The following is a 17,659-nucleotide window of genomic DNA, read 5'->3' as shown; positions in this document are numbered from 1 at the left end:
ACCCCATGGACTGCAGCCTTCCAGGCTCCTCTGTCCATGGGATTTTCCAGGCAAGAGTACTGGAGTGGGGTGCCATTGCCTTCTCCGCTAACCTCTTATAAATACCCCTACATGTCCAGAGGGAGGCCCTGGAGGTGAAGGGAAAGTGGAGAACAGTTGGATGTAGGAAATATTATGAAATGAGTGATGTTAGGGACCATGATGTTACTTTACAGTTTTTGGATGCTTAGAACATGCTTGGTGCTGGTCAGTTTTCCATGTATTAACCTACTTAATCCTCAAATCTATCCCGAAAAGTATGTATAATCATTGTCTTCATTTTACAGATTAGGTAGACCTGAGAGATGGTGAGGTTGAGGAACCTGCCCCAAATCACATAATTATTAAATGACTACCCACAATGTCAATGACTCCAGGCACTGCCCTCAGCAAAGCAAAAGGTCCCTGCATTCCCACCAGCACGCTTCTGCCCTTTTATGAAAATGACCAACTGTTCTCCAGTCCAATAAAAAGGTATTTTTCTCTGTCAACTCGTTCTCAAAAAAGGAGACCTGTTTTCATTCATTATTTGGATTTGCAAATATTTACAGAGACTGTGTGGGCAGTATGAAGACTAGTTAGTTTCTTGGAAATTGGAAGGCTAAGCAAACAAAGGAATGAGTGAAAGGTATGCCTGACAAATGCCAAGAGAAGGACAGTGGGTTGTCGATATTAATATTAGAGAACACCATCAAAAGTCATAATATAGGAGGAAAATTTTTTAAAATATTGACAAAATACTTAATTTCCACAGTGAAAATGTCACAGCCATGAATGTTGAATTGTTAAATATGCACAACCAAAGATAATAAAAATTCAAGAGGAATGAACAAAACCACAGTCATGGTGGTACATTTTGACACCTATCCCCTTCTGTCTCTGGCATGTCTAATAGATGAATAATGATATCAATAACAAGGAATAAAAGTAAAAGAGAATTAAAATATATTTACTGCCCTAAAATGATTTATAAATCTGTTTCATAAAATTTGAATTTGCATTTATTAGAATTTTTAGTGGCCTAGGGATTTTGATGCTAACCTAACTGAGTGAGATTCCTTCCCTTACACATTTTCTTGATGGTAGAATAGATCATTTTAAAGGCAGAAAACAATATGAGCATACCATAGGAATTGTACTCAGATGCAGACAACAGTAGAATTTTTAGGAAGGTAGGGAAAAGAGAGTCTCTAATAAAGTATCTGGAGTCATACTGTAAGATACTGTTAATTTTAGAGTAGAAAAATGTACTTGCCTTGTAGCTCTTCCCACCCAATGCTGGACCAGGAAAAGCAGAATTTCTTTAACATTTTCTTCCCACAGGCAGGGTCTAATGGACTGAAAATCTAGGCCAGTGTACATGTCAAAAATAAAAGCAGGAAGATACTGATGGGAGATCAGGATGGGTAAGGGACCTTGGAGGGAAGGATCATATTTTGATGTTGACTGAGCACCATAATTTCCTCTATGAATTGTCTAATCCTAGTCTTTACCCATTTTAAAATCAGGTTGATTTACAGAAGCCCTTTATATATTATTTATATTAACTATTTTATATCTGGGCTTCCCTGATGTCTCAGTGGTAAAGAATCTGCCTGCAATGCAGGAGATGTGGGTTCTATCCCTGGGTCAAAAGATTCCTTGAAGAAGGAAATAGCAACCCACTCCAGTATGGCTGGGAAATCCCATGGACAGAGGAACCTGGCAGGCTACAGTCCAGGGTAGCAAGGATCAGACATGACTTAGCTACTAAACCACCACTACCATTTTATATTCAAATTATATCTGTTATGCCCAAATATTTAAATATTTTATCCAAATATTATACTTACTATATTAAATATTAACATTGTTTTATATACAAGTTTATCAAGCATATTCACATAGATCTAGTGCATTTTGAGGCTTATTTTTGTCCCTGGTGGCTCAGATGGTAAAAGCATCTGCTTGCAATGCGGGAGACCCGCGTTCAATCCCTGGGTGGGGAAGATCCCCTGGAGAAGGAAATGGCAACCCACTCCAGTATTCTTGCCTGGAGAATCCCATGGACATAGGAGCCTGGTGGGCTACAGTCCATTGGGTTGTAAAGAGTTGGACACGACTGAGTGACTTAACTAACTTTTGTGTGAATGTTTTGGCTACAAATGTTTATATTTGATATAGTGAAATGTGTTCATTGCCTTTTTTATGTCTTCTGGGTCCTTATTTTGTTAAGCAAAATTTAACAACTTCTAAATGTAATATTTTTGTACCAAATTTGAATTTCTAAACTATATTTAGTAGTTCACCTTACTTCTCTTTTAGGCATTTGAAATTATTGTATGGGCCCCCTTTAACCTCCTGCAACTATTCCTTACATAAGTTTAGAGTTAACCCCTCACCCAGGGCTCAGTTTGGAAAATTCCCTTGGTGACTCTTGTCTTCTTTGGTCCACTTCATTTTCATTCTCTCAAAGCCCTCTGTGTTTTGCAGTCTGTGCTCTGCTTGGATGTTCACTTCCTAAAACCTGCCAACGGAGAAGAAATAACTATAACTGCCTTGATCCATTAAGAGATACAGAATATCTGCATTTCTGTATCAGTTTTTATTTTTCCCTATTGCAGTTTATAATTTCAAAATGTCCATTTCCTAAACAATATACCAGTAAGCATACGACCATATTAACATATCCTTGATTAGTCTCTTTCTGTGAGATATCCACCCCACCATTTCTCCTCACTGATTCACGGCCCTCAGCTGTGGTCTTTAAGTGGTATCTGTCACCCCAATGGGGTGGTGGTTGCTGTCTCTGCTCCATAACCCATGTTGACCCCTGTGACTCTTTTGGGACTGCTTTGCAGAGCCTCTGTTCTGTTTTATCAGGCAAGTATTTCTCTGCTGGTGAATCTTGCTTTGATTCTCTGCTTTGAATCTTCATGGTGCTGGAGCTTAGAGACTCTGGAAGAGTGGGCGAAGGGTCTATTTTCCTTTGTGTTATACTCTTTTAGTGGAGTTCAAAAGCTGAGTTAGTTGGAACCAATGATATATTGAGTTCAATGAGTACCTTAGTTTGAGTTCCTCAAAAGCCAGCTCCAGGGTTAGGACTTGGGAGCATGTGGTTTATTTGTAGAATATTCCAGTAAGCACGGGATTCAATCCCTGGGTTCAGAAAATCCCCTGGAGGAGGGCATGGCAACCCACTCCAGTATTCTTGCCTGGAGAATCCCCATGGACAGAGGAGCCTGGCGGGCTACAGTCCGTGGGGTCACAAAAAGTCGGACATGACTGAATGACTAAGCGCACACACACAAGTGAAGGAGTGGGGAAAGAGAATGAAGAATCACTGATTGAGGTTATGATAAGCTGGTTATATGGAGGAGCAAGAATGCCATCTGACTAGGAGCAGTCTGAGATATTAGGTGGCATATACCGCAGAATTGTCCACTAGAGTACGCGGGAAGCTTGGGTATTTATCTGCTGATTTCTCTCTCATTTGTTGAGGGGTGCTCCTGGGGCTGTTAAATCTCAGCATTTCTGAACGACAGTAGGCAAACTCCCAGGGCTTTGGAGAAAGCCCTAAGACTGAGATATATTGATCTGGTTGCCTGTACAGGAATGTCCACCACAGCTGCTGGTGAATAGAGTGGACATGAACAGAACCTGCCACTGAGAAACTGCACCTTCAATTTATACTTAAAATTCCCCCATACCATCACTGCAGATGCATGCTCCAGTGTGTTTTCTCTGAGCCAAGTTCACCATGAATACTATCATATTTTGTGGAACTCACCTGCTATCAACACACCCCGCACATACACTCTCAGCCCCTCTAGTTCTCCAGGCAGACCTAAGATGTCCAAACCCCACAAATGAATACAGGTTAGGTTATTTCCTAGCAATCCCATGAGAGTGCCATGCAAATAGATTTCCCTGTAGTTCACAAGTTGCAGACCATCACATATTTGAACTCTCAACAGTGAACACAGCCATGGTCAAACTGATCACCACATCATACAGTCTTAAAATAAAATTTAATCTTTTATGTCTTTTTCTTTCCTGAACTCTGCCAACTGGTACTTGACTTCTTCTATATAATATAACATTGATTTACTTACAAACAGTTGTTGCCAGGTTTCCCTAGATACTCATAGCAACTGGCTTCTTAAAACTTGCCTTTTGTGCAGACTTAAAGTGACAGTATTCCTTTTAAAAGCACAGAAAATTAATCAGTTCTTTCATGTGTAGAATGACACATAATTCTTGCCTCTTGCTTGTTGTATACAGACAGCGTCTTCCATTTATTTACTTAACAATGATTTCGGAAGACATGACATTAGGTCAGGACATTCCAAGGACAGGAAAGAATGACTGAGGCTCAGGTGCTTATTGAAGTCCTCTTTCTTCCATTGATTTATGGTAAAGCTCCAGGCAAGTTGGCTGGCTCCTCTGCATTGCAGTTCCCTCACTTTTAATATGGAAATACTTATGTGCTAAAGAACTCCAGGGAAGGAAAACCAGGGGGCGAGATCAGCTGCCCCTGGCAGAGTAGGAAGCAGAAGGACTTGACAGAGAAACAGTGTCAGAGTTTTCAGATTCTTGTTAGCAATTGACATTAGGTGAGATTAACTTGTGTGGGGGACACCTTCCCAATTAGCCATGCATCTGAAGTAGCCCTTGTTAGGGTTGAAGTATTTGTTGTTTGAGTTGTTTGCATTCTAATATTGTTTCCATATGGGTTGCAATCTGACTGGTGTCTCTCTAGAGGACTTAGTTTAGTGCTTTATCCATGATTTTCTTAATAAATGCCAAGTGATGTATTGCTATATATTGAGGCTGTATAAAATAGCCCTATTTAATATTTTTCTCTGTATTCAGGGAGGGGTGTGATAAATTCACAAAGAAATAGAGAATTTTTCTTCCCCTCTCATTCTAGAACTGAGGAGAAACAAGGCAGTCTATCTCTGTGTTCATTTCTCTCCAGTTCCCAGCTCTGTCTGCCCTTGTTTGTGTCACATACAGGCATATTCACAGACACATTCACACTATGGAGATTCTCTTTTCCCCTCCAAGGACATTCCCCACACTTAAAGTAAACCTTGACCTGTCTTACCCCTGTGAAACCCATGGGAGAGGCAGTGTGGAATAGTGTAAAGAGCTGAGGTTTTTGACAGTAAACACCGTTTTGAATCCTGGCTTTACCACTCAGCTACATGACCTGCAAGATACACAAACTTTCCTGAACCTTCCTTCTCTGAAGGTCCAAATATCTGCCATCTCTTACAGTGAGAGAATAACACATCCCTTCCCAGGACACATGGCTTGTGGTATGGTCTCCCTGAGGGAAGATTAGGCTTCCAGACATTTTGTGACCCTTGTCCACGTGTCTTGCTTTAGCCAGTAGGTGAACAGAAGTCTCAAGAGCCATGTTGTGGTTCGACTATTGGTCTTTGCTGCTGTTGCAAGGTGAATATGTCTTAGATAGGGGTTGTCACTTCCATTTGGGTCTGGAAGAACAGGCAACATGCAGCACAGACACAGTGGATCCACAGTGGAGACCTACAATGTGAGCAGGAAACAAACCCTTATTGCTATAAACCACTAAGACCACACAGCACTTTAGCCTTATATTTTCTTATCTGTAAGATGGGGATATAATATCCACTCTGCAAAGCTACTGTAAGAGTGAGATAATTCTATAAAAGCTCAGCAATTGGTAGTCAACGAACAGCTTGGAGATGGCAATTTAAAGGTTTTTAACTAAAAGGGCTAGAAAGGAGGGATTTCTGAAGCCCCTACCTCATTATTTTTGAAGGTGCTTTCTAATCAAAGGAAGGTGATTCTTTCTAAAACGATCTTCCTTCCTTCTTAGGAAAATGTCAGCATATAATTCAAGTCACATTTCTAATTTAATATCTTCAATAAAGTTTCACCCAACCCTCTGTCCCTGTGTGAAATCAATTGCCTCTCTATAGCCATAACAACACTGTTATAAATGTTTACATGCTGAATTTCCCATGGGACTGTGCAGACCTTTAGGGTATAAACTGATTTTCGTATTCAGACATCTAACGAGCAATGGAATAGGTAGAAATGATAGTGGAGCCTCATCCTAGAAACAGTTTTAATTTATGCTGAGAAACACAACAAAGTTAATGATTCTATTACCTTGCACAATGACAAGCACATCTAATAAAGTGCCATCGAATGATGGTGTAACAGAATGCAGTAAGGATGCCTTAGAATTTTTTACCCAACTGTTCATCACTGGGACTAGAAGGAGAACGGCTTGACTATGTCCATATTTCCTCTTCTCTTTCTTAAGCCTACTCTAGTGGGTCTCTAAGTATGCTCTGTATAAGAATGTCTGTGTATAATATATGTGTGTTTATTGTAGTTTAGGGCAAGTTACTGGATTTTTAAAGAAAACATTTAAATAACTTTATGGAGGTAAAACGGACATGCAATAAACTGCACAGATTTAAAAAGTACAGTTGAAAAGCTGTCATATGTTTATACTGGTAAGACCATCACCACAATCAAGATAATGAATAAACCTATTCCATTAGGAGTTTTCTTGTGTTTCTTGTAATCTCACCTCCACTTCTCCTCCTTGGCCTTTCCATCCCTAAATGAGCACTGACCTGCTTTCTGTAATATAAATTAGTTTGCTTTTTCTGAGCTTTATATAAATGGAATCATACAGTGTGCACTCTTTGTCGGGCTTCTTTCACTCACTATAATTATTTTGAGATGAACATTTGGGTTATGCCCAATTTGGGGCTATAGCAAATAAAGCTTCTTTGAACATTCACGTACATGACTTTGGTAGGCATATGTTTTTATTTATCTTGGGTAAATATCTAGTAGTGGAATGGCTAGATCATATTATAAGTTTATATTTAACTTTATAAGAGCCTGCCAAACTGTTTTCCAAAGTGGTTCACCATTATGCATCCCTAGCAGTGCAGATGAGTGCCAGTTTTTCTGTATCCTGTCAACACTTGGTATGGCCAGTCTTTTTAAGTATAGTCATTCCATGAGGTATACATCTCATTATGGTTTCAATTTGCATTTCTCTAGTAGCTCACAATGTTGAGAATCTTTCCATATGCTAATTTGTTACACATGTATTTTCTTTGGGGAAGTGTTTGTTCAAAACATTTTCCCCCATATTTTATGGTGTTATTTGGTTTTTTTACAATTGCATTTTGAGAGTTGTTTATATTTTTCAATACAAGTTTTTTTATCAGAAATATGCTTTGAAAATATTTTTCCCATCTGTGGCTTGTCTTTTCATACTCTTAAGAAAGTCATTTGGAGAGTAATCTAATTTTGGTAAAGTCTATGTTATTTTTTTTTTTTCCTCTTATGGATATACTTGCAGTGTCTAAAGAATTGGTTTCTAACCCAAGGTCATACAGATTTTCTATTCAATTTTCTTCTAAAAGTTTTATAGTTTTTTAAGTTTTACATTTAGTGCTGTGATCCATCTTGAGTTAATTTTTCTTATAGTGTGAGTAGGAATCAATGTTTATGCTTTTGCATATGGGTTTTCATTGCTTCTGTCACTATTTGTTGAAAAGATTGTCCTTTTTCCACCTTTGCAAACTTTGTTAAAAATCAATTGTCCATACCTTGGCAATTTTGAATACTGTTGCAGCTAACATGGGAATGCAGATATCTCTTAGAGATAATGATTTTGTTTCTTTCAGGAATACACTCAGTAGTAGGATTTCTGAATCCTGTGGTAGGTTTCTCCCCCCCCCCCCCATTTTTTTCCCCCAAGCAATCTCCATTCTGCTTTCTGTAGTGGCTGTACCAGTCTATATTTCTACCAAGAGTGTTCCCTTTCCTGGACATTCTTGCCAGCATTTGTTGTCTCTTGTCTGTTTGATAATAATCCTAGGAGGGGTTAAGCAATGTCTCATTGTGATTTTGATTTACATTTTCCTGATGATTAGTGATGCTTAGTACCTTTTCATGTACTATTGGCTTTTTGTAAGCTTTCTAGGAAAATTGTATATTCAGGTTCTTTGCCCATATCTTAATTGGGTTATTTGTCAGTTTTGCTATTGAGTTGTATGAGTCCCTTGTATATTTTGCATATTAACCCTTTATTGGTTATGTGGTTTGCAAATACCTTCTCATATTCATTATTAGGTTGCTTTTTCATTACAATGATGGTTTCCTTTGCTGTGCAAAAGCTTTTCGTTTGTAGTTCCACTTGTTTATTTTTGCTTTAGTTGCCATTGCTTTTGGTGTCAATTTTTAAAAAATCATTGCCAAGACCAATGTCCAAAGGGGCTTACCCCCATAAAGAAAATGTGGTATGTATACACAGTCAGTTCAGTTGCTCAGTCATGTCTGACTCTTTGCAACCCCATGGACTGCAGCACTCCTGGAGCTTGCTCAAGCTCATGTCCATCGAGTTGGTGATGCCATCCAACCATCTCATCCTCTGTTGTCCTCTTCTCCTTCCACTTTCAATCTTTCCTAGCATCAGAGTCTTTTCCAATGAGTCAGTTCTTTGCATCAGGTGGCCAAAGTATTGGAGCTTCAGCATCTGTCCTTCCAATGAATATTCAGGACTGATTTCCTTTAGAATGGACTGGTTTGATCTCCTTGCAGTCCAAGGGACTCTCAAGAGTCTTCTCCAACACCACAGTTCAAAAGCATCAATTCTTTGGCACTCTGCTTTTTTTTTTTTTTTTTTTTTTAAATTTTATTTTATTTTTAAACTTTACATAACTGTATTAGATTTGCCAAATATCAAAATGAATCCACCACAGGTATACATGTGTTCCCCATCCTGAACCCTCTTCCCTCCTCCCTCCCCATTCCATCCCTCTGGGTCGTCCCAGTGCACCAGCCCCAAGCATCCAGTATCGTGCATCGAACCTGGACTGGCAACTCATTTCATACATGATATTTTACATGTTTCAATGCCATTCTCCCAAATCTTCCCACCCTCTCCCTCTCCCACAGAGTCCATAAGACTGTTCTATACATCAGTGTCTCTTTTGCTGTCTCGTACACAGGGTTATTGTTACCATCTTTCTAAATTCCATATATATGCGTTAGTATACTGTATTGGTGTTTTTCTTTCTGGCTTACTTCACTCTGTATAATAGGCTCCAGTTTCATCCACCTCATTAGAACTGATTCAAATGTATTCTTTTTAATGGCTGAATAATACTCCATTGTGTATATGTACCACAGCTTTCTTATCCATTCATCTGCTGATGGACATCTAGGTTGCTTCCATGTCCTGGCTATTATAAACAGTGCTGCGATGAACATTGGGGTACTCGTGTCTCTTTCCCTTCTGGTTTTCTCAGTGTGTATGCCCAGCAGTGGGATTGCTGGATCATAAGGCATGTCTATTTCCAGTTTTTTAAGGAATCTCCACACTGTTCTCCATAGTGGCTGTACTAGTTTGCATTCCCACCAACAGTGTAAGAGGGTTCCCTTTTCTCCACACCCTCTCCAGCATTTATTACTTGTAGACTTTTGGATTGCAGCCATTCTGACTGGTGTGAAATGGTACCTCAGGGTTAAAGTAAAATTGGGATGAATTCTTCCCTACATATTTGGTAGAATTCACCAGGAAAGACTTCTGGGCCTGGAGTTTTCTGTATATGAAGGTTTTTTTAATTTACAAATTCAATTTCCTAACTAGATATGGGATTATTTCTGTTATCTCTTTTCTTCTTGAATGAAAGTAGGTGGCTTATATCTTCAAGAAATTTGTTTATTTCATCAATGTTGTCATATTTATTTGCATGAAACTGTTAGTAATATTGTTTTGTTTTTAAGTATATATAGAATCTTTGGTGATGTTATCTTTCTAATTGCTAATATTGATAATTTTGTCTTTTTTTTTTCCAGACCAATATACCTAGATGTTTATTGCTTTTATGGATTCTATCAAAGACTTGGATATTGTTTCATTGGTATCTAGTCTGGCTGGTGGGAACAGGCACTATTCCGTGTCTTGCCTGAGTTTTAGGAACTGTTCTTTCTCACCCTTACAGGTGGTTCTGTCCCTGTCTGTGGGCAGTTTCTTCACATGCACTCACTGATCTAAACTCTAAGGATTATCAAGAGTGACCTTCTGCAGATCTCCAGTGTTCTTTTTCTGTGCGATTCATTTCTTTTCAGTACTCTGTCTTGAAACTATACCCTCTTGGTCTCTTCAGACCCTCAGCTTCATCTTTTCACCTCAGGGAGCCCAGCAAGTTCCACCTGGATTCCTACCTCCCTATAAACCATCTGGAAACTCTCTTGAGGTGATAATCTACGCAATTATGAGGATCACTTCTTTTATTTTCCATCCTCAGGGACCACTATTTTTCTTTGCCTGGTGACCAGGGCCCTTAAATTCATTGCTTCAAATATATTGTCTGGTTTTGGGGTTTTTTTTTTCAGTCAGGGGAGTAAATCTAATCCATCTTCTAAAAATCTCTTTTCCAAGATGGCAGAAGTCCCTCAAAGCTAATTTTGATCCTGTGATTTTTCACCTCAGTAAATTAAATCTGTGAAAGTTAATTGATTTGACTAAAGGTTTTACTGCTAGTAAATAAAGCCTAGCCAGGAACAGTTGGACCTAGAACTCACAACCCAGTCTCCATTTCACTCAGTAGTCAATCGTCAACAAACTTTCATTTAAAAAATTTGCATGTAGTCAGATGTATGTTTGGGAACATATGCACAACTATACTAATTTTTGGTGATTGATAACTTAATTTAAGTAATTCACACATATGCTAGTAAAAAATAGTGCAATAAAATGATTTTTGCAAAGATCTGCTCGTCTGCATGCCTACTGTTACTTTGGTGTAAATTTACCGTTACCTACAATTGCGGTGCTAGCTGATCTACTTTTACAGAGTTTTTCCAACATGGATCATACAAAACTGTCAGCTGTCAGCTGTGAGCTATGTTTATTTTGCATCAAGTATATCCTAGAAAGTGAGAACTTACATCCTTATACTGTGGTTTTTGTACAGAAATAATGCTTAAATTAGCACATAGGGAGATTTAATTTCATTTACATATTTTAGAATTAGGAGAAATTATATCTGCCAGACTTGGTGAAAACGATGTTGTAGATTTTTCTAAAAGTAGAGTTGGCTTATTTTCTTTGTCTGTTATTGGCAAATCTGTAATATTAATTTCTTCCATCTTGGAAAAGCTGTAGTGCTGATTGAAATGTATCATAGAAGAGTTCTGGCAACTGAGATTTACATATATATATATTATACATATATATATACACACACACACACACACATTCAAAATATATTAAATGGATAAATGAATACTTACATGTTTCTTCAAGTTCCTGACCCTAATTTTTATTTCTTAATTTTTAACTGTACAAATATTCACTAAGTATGTAAGTGCCAGGCATTCATACCCAAAGATGAATACATTTTAATTGCTACATTTAAGGAGTTGATGGCCTAGTGTATGGCATTAGTTAGGGGGCACACACTATAGAGGACAAGGTGGTGTGTGTGAGGTTAATGCCATAGAACAGTACAAAGAAAGTTCTATAGGGACTGGTCATCTCACAACTCAGAGAGCAGTCACCTCCACTTGGGAGAAATTAAGAAAGTAGACAAGGCATTTAAGATGAATTTGGAAATATGGGTAATGTTTTGATAGGTGGAAATAGACATCCAGGAAATTCCAAGCAGGAGAATCATATGTACTGAGATCTTCCATTTATCTGGTGACCAGAGAACCTGCAGAAAGAACTGAGGGATGAAACTGGAGTAATGGGAAGGATGACGTGGCAGTAATATTGTTAGCAGCCATGGAATGAGCAGGAGAGTCTGTAATTAATGTCATTAGAAATTGGAAGCCTTCACATATTTTAGTAGGAATTTAGTAGGATCAGAGCTGTGTGTGAATTTAAACTGACACCTGAACATAGGAAAGAAGTGGGCAGTGATGAGGGGCATGGAAACTTGGTTAGGCCACAAGAAAAATAATTTTCAGAAGAAACAGTTGAAGTACAAGTTAGGGAATATTATAAAGATGTTTCAGAGGTAAAAATCTAAATAATTTGACAACTGATTAAGTACAGTCATTAAAGTAAAAGAGAAGAAAGAGATTTACTTAGCTGCAAAGAATTTTATAAATGTACTCAATTTGTTTGTAGCTAACGTTTCAAATTAGAAACCACAGAATACTGAACTCAGAGATGAAGTATTTGTGAGAACATAGTAATCTGAATATAAACTGTGTCCTAATGTCTGTACACAGAAATTGAGGCCAGACCAGTTAAGCCAACACAACAGGGTAAATAAAGTTTGAAAAGTACTCACATTAGTAGTTCTTTTTACTTTCTCTTTCTTTAAACATGAATGACCTCAAAGTGTTCTGAGTTTGCATGGCTGGAGGCATAGTCCTATTGGTAATGGAATCTGGAAATCCAGAGAGTAGGCTAATAAGCTGATTATTACCAGTCGTATATTCTTTGACTCTGAATGCACTTGGACCACCAAAGCAAATAAAAACAAAATCTTTCTCCAAGAATAAAATTGTATTCAAACTATGAGGTCAAAGACATGAGAGGGAGTTGCAGATGCTTACAGCAAGTCTAATACAAAAGAGTTTAAAGAACTGATAATATTTAAAGCCATGTTTAAATCTATTCATTGCAAGGACCATATAAAATTATGCAAACCCCTAGACCTTTCCTGAATTAGCATTGAGCTCACAGACACTATTTCTAAATTCCAGGAATCACTGTTTCTTACTCATTTTGAAGATTGCATAGACACAATACTTTTCTCATACTATATGTGAACCCTTTTTGTCTTTCAGAATTATTCCTGATTTTGAATATTTCACTTTCTACCTATCACCATTTATTGCAACTTTCAATGATTTTATGATCTTTATTTTTAGTAAGAAGTAATTCTTCTTACCAGCACCTTTAATATTTCCACTCAATTTTTATGTATCAGATATGATAAGATTTATGTTCATGAATCACAACAATAGGAAACACACCCTGTACTAGTAAGTGCAGTGACAGACAACAGTAAAATGGATGTACCCAACTGCTAAAGTCCTCTCTTGTTTGGGTGCAGAAATGAAATAACATTTGCTTTGCTGATGAAAGTTAACAGGTTGAGAAGTTCATGAGTACAGGGGATGTGTGTTTATTCTGTGGCCTCAGGCCTTCCATCTCCTGAGAACATACTGGAAGTGAGTCAGTCTTTTCCTGCAGGTCAGCCATGATGGTGCAAAACAAGAAATTCAAGCCTTTTCTTTCTCTGCTAAGCCAAGAGGCAGGCTGTGTATGATAAATATTTCATTAAAGTTTGGGCAGCATCTGAATTCCCCTATATAAGAAAATCACAAGAAACATTTATGAAAGGATGCTTAAGAGGGAACTTCTCATTGAGAAAATGCACCCAGTCCTCAGTTCACCAGCCTCTCTCAGGACTTGGGACTTTTGCCAGGCTCGGGGGGTACCACATGAGGGTGGGGTGTGGGGACTTTCTTCTCATCTTATGAAGGCTGTGCTGGGACAAAGTCTTGCTGATCACAACAGCTTTCCTACCCAGGGGATGAAGAAAATATTGTAATATTCTGCTTGATTTGTATTCCTTTTTGTAAATTTCCTTCATTCTTTCCCTCCACTACTTAGGTGCTACGTTAAGTTGCACTGATACTGAATGTGCAGAGGAGGGGAGGGTTTAGAGAGAACCTCAGGATCGTAAATAGCATCAGTTATAAACCTAGAAATTAAATGACGGCAGCAACAAAAAAGCACGTTGTGAGGCTGGAAATTGAACTAAAATATGTAGAATAGTTTCATGCAATATGGTGGTGATTAATTGTCATTTGTTCGAGAAAGCACATTTTACAAAGTTACTTTCGTATTTGGAACAATGTAAATTACATTTTCCAAGTCCAGTACTACTGATGGTTTCAGAGGATTGAGTGAGACTCAATATTTAATCAGATTTCATTTTCTCGGTAAGATTAAGTGGAAAGTTGAGAAGAATGTCTCTTTTATAAATATTCATGTTTATTAACACACACACAAAGAACAATAGGGAAACCCATGAAAAATAAAAATCCATCAAGATAAATCAGATCAGATCAGTCGCTCAGTCGTGTCCGACTCTTTGCGACCCCATGAATCGCAGCACGCAAGGCCTCCCTGTCCATCACCAACTCCCGGAGTTCACTCAGACTCACGTCCATCGAGTCGGTGATGCCATGCAGCCATCTGATCCTCTGTCGTCCCCTTCTCCTCTTGCCCCCAATCCCTCCCAGCATCAGAGTCTTTTCCAGTGAGTCAACTCTTTACATGAGGTGGCCAACTCCATAGGACCCCATTATTTAAATCAAATATATTGGGGAAATTTTAGGCAATTAATTGCCTATTGATAATGGCTAATATCTTTAAGCCAAAAAGAATTATGTGTGCTTGTGACATTGTTTTGTGTTAATACATGAGGTTTTTTTTTTTTTTTAATTTTTAGGGTTAAATTCGTTACCACATGTTCAGGATTTTGTAGAACTGTCTTGATTTAAAACAGGGATTCTCAATATAGAGTGTTTTGACCTCCCCTGCCCTCTGCAGGGGACAATGTCTGGGAGCATTTTAACTGATACAACTTGGGAATGGGGAAGTTGGTGCTACTGGCGTCTTGTGGGTAGAGGCAGGAGATGCTGATGAATGTGCTTCAATACACAGGACGTTCCCTTACAACCAGGAAGTATCCAGGAGCAAATGTTAGTAATATTCTGGCTGAGACACTTGACTTAAAATATTCTATCGTATCATCTTTCTATATGCTCATCAGCTCATGTAGCCTGATATTCCTAATTTGGAGTTCAGAAAATATGATCCAGTCATTTTATTCCACAGTAGGCTCAGTTTAGACCAGATTTTGCAGCAAAATACTTAAAAACTATTCATTTTTGCTTGTAAAACTGTTGCCTAGTATAACACATGAATATATATATATATATATATATTTGTTATAGTTCAAGTCTTTGCTAATGTTTTTGATACAGTTTGTGCAAGCTTATTAGGCCAGTTATTCATAGAAAACATTTTCTAAACTGACAACAGAATGCTTCTGCAAACAAAGGCTGGAATATCAAGCTAATAATTTTCACACAAGGAAATCTCAAAAATTAAATGGAGAATTCTAAGCTGTGCAACGTTTCTCTTCTCCAGCAATGTTTCATTTGCGCTGGCTTTCACAACTGTATAGAATAGTTACTGACATTTTTCAACATGGACTAGAGGTGAACTTTTTACCCAGTGGTTGCAGAATGACTGAACGTACTGTTCCTCCTTTCCAGGCCCTGCTGTTTGACAAAGAGGCCATTTTGGGCGGACACGTACCTGGTGGTGGGCGTGCAGCTGGGACCTCTGAGTGGGTGTGAATAATCTTTCTGTGGGTTGAGTTGTACCCAAGAACAAAGTAAGACCTGAGCCTCAGAATGCAGCCTCTGTACTCTCTTTTAAAGAGTTTTGTTTATCTTTAGGTTAAATAACATTCTAGAATATGTAAGCAAAATCCCTGAGGTACACGGTGTAGTAGAACAGATTGCACAATAGTGAAGCTTGTGTTAGGCATGCTGTATACATGGTGCTCAATGGACATTCCAGAATCATATACATTATAAAAAAAAAAAATGAGATGTTCCAGCAGTAAGCTAATTTTTTCAGGGGTCACAAGTGTTATGCATCTGGAAGGATAAATGTAAATTCACATCAGATGCAACTGGTCTGTTAAAAGGTCAGAAGAATTATTACCCATCTTCCTGCCCCTTGGCCTTATAATCAAAGCTCACTGTGTATTGACATTTTAAAAATGAATGTGAGAAAAATTATTTTGTTACTATCCTCCCAAGTTCCCATTCTTTAGGGAATACTAGTTGTCCAGGGTTGGTATCTTTTCATTCATCATAAAAGCATTCAAGCTGCAGTTGTGTGTTAATTTTTTCCTATTTAGTAAAAAAAAAAAAAAGAAATATATCACCTCAGAGATATCAGATTCACTACAAAATGCACTCAATCAAGGCTAAATTATTTTATTGTCACTGGGGAGCAATAAGGTGCAAACTACCAAATTTCAAAATATATGAATAAAACTGAAAATATAACACAGGTATTGCCCTTCAGTTCTAGATCACATTATTTTTAGAAACCGTTTAAGATATTTTAAGAAAACCGAGCCTGACTTATTTGCCAGGACAAGCACAGAGTAAGTCTCATTTATGATGAGTTTTCTTATTGGCTTCCTTCAGAACAGGAGTTTCAAAATCAAGGTCATTGTTTCTACGGGGTGAGAGAAAGAACTTCGAGAAGAGAAGATACAGGGTATGAGGGAGCATGTCGGGGACAGAGTTTAAGATTCTTGTGGCCCAATACTTGTCCATTTCTTATTGTCAATAATTTTATGGATCTCCTTCCTTTTTGGTTTGTTTTCTTTTGGGTTTACAACTTTCTTTCTGGTTTGACAAATTAACAAATACATAACTGAAATAAACTTTTCTGTGTTTATTTCTCCCTTACTTCAGTGCAAGTGTTTAAATATTCAGTGCCAGACAATATAAGGCCTTGTGGGGATAGAAGATATGTGGGCCATGGTACTTGTTCCAAAGAGAGCTCTGCATATCTGCAAAATTGGCTGCCTAGCTGTTAGAGAGATGCGAACAACAGATTCCCTTCAAATCCTGCCTTCGCCTGTGTGCTGCCCTCCCTGTTTATCTTGACTTCAAATTTCCACCTAGAGAATCACTATTATTCAGGGTTGCAAATTTACCTAAGCCAATTTAGCTGTTTAGCAAATGTCGGGGTTTTTTTGGTAAATGTCAGAGTTAAGGGTAGGTACTGATTTTCTGCCAGCATCTCTATGAACTAATAGCCAGATGGTTAGTTACAATGAAAGCAAACTTGAGACCAAAGTCTGCCCAAGTTACCTGCATTTATTAGTGAGTTGTCACACAAACTGTCAGAGACTCTGTTCTTATAGTATAGGGAAACATCTATCCTTAAACCTTCTGACTGGTGCCATGCATGAAAAGTTTACTTTGAGGAGGATGCAATGTTATTGTTTTTCTTATTTTTTATGACTATTAAGATATAATTAAAATACAATCATAAGCATTAGTTTATTGCATTGTGACAATTTTATATACCCATGTAACCACTGTTACAAATAAGATTTGGTATGTTTTCCTTCTCTACTCCCTAGAAAAAGCAACCTGATACTTTTTTCCAGTCAGTTCCCCTCTCAAAACAACTCTGTTTTCTCCATCCCTATAAATTGGTCTGTGTGCATTTAGATTTCATACAAGCAAATGGATTCTGAACAAGTTTGTAGTTGAATCAGGACAGAATCTCTGTGGAGTGAAGGGATATACTGCCAGATGGGCTGGATTCTTAATCTTCCAATCACACCATGGATGAGCGTCTGCAAAGTCTTTCTAACCAATCACGTGTCTTCAATATCACTCATTTTGCAAATGAAGAACTATCTCTTATACTTACTACACTACTTAACAAATCCTCTGGCATGGATTTCAGTAACAATACATGAATCATCTATCTTAGGGGGTAATTAAAGATTTCACTCTTAAAGTACATAGT

At 38.0% G+C, this 17,659-nt stretch overlaps 1 long non-coding RNA gene across 3 annotated transcripts in view; it reads left to right on the top strand.

The window, feature by feature from the left end:
* Window positions 1-16,547, top strand: part of LOC123334995 — a 63,830-nt gene extending 47,283 nt beyond the window's left edge. Inside the window, exons 3-4 of one of the 3 annotated variants that reach the window (XR_006553190.1) lie at window positions 15,364-15,485; window positions 16,315-16,547. This is a non-coding gene — a long non-coding RNA (uncharacterized LOC123334995). Of the gene's footprint in view, window positions 1-326; window positions 514-15,363; window positions 15,685-16,314 lie in introns of those variants that run through there. The other 2 variants (XR_006553189.1, XR_006553188.1) reach the window with 2 other exon arrangements.
* The last annotated feature ends 1,112 nt before the right edge of the window (window positions 16,548-17,659 follow it).

The sequence above is a fragment of the Bubalus bubalis genome, chromosome 9, assembly GCF_019923935.1.
Source record: "Bubalus bubalis isolate 160015118507 breed Murrah chromosome 9, NDDB_SH_1, whole genome shotgun sequence".
Taxonomy (NCBI): domain Eukaryota; kingdom Metazoa; phylum Chordata; class Mammalia; order Artiodactyla; family Bovidae; genus Bubalus; species Bubalus bubalis.
The sequence above is the reverse complement of the archived record's forward strand: the minus strand, read 5'-3'. Positions and strand labels throughout refer to the sequence as shown.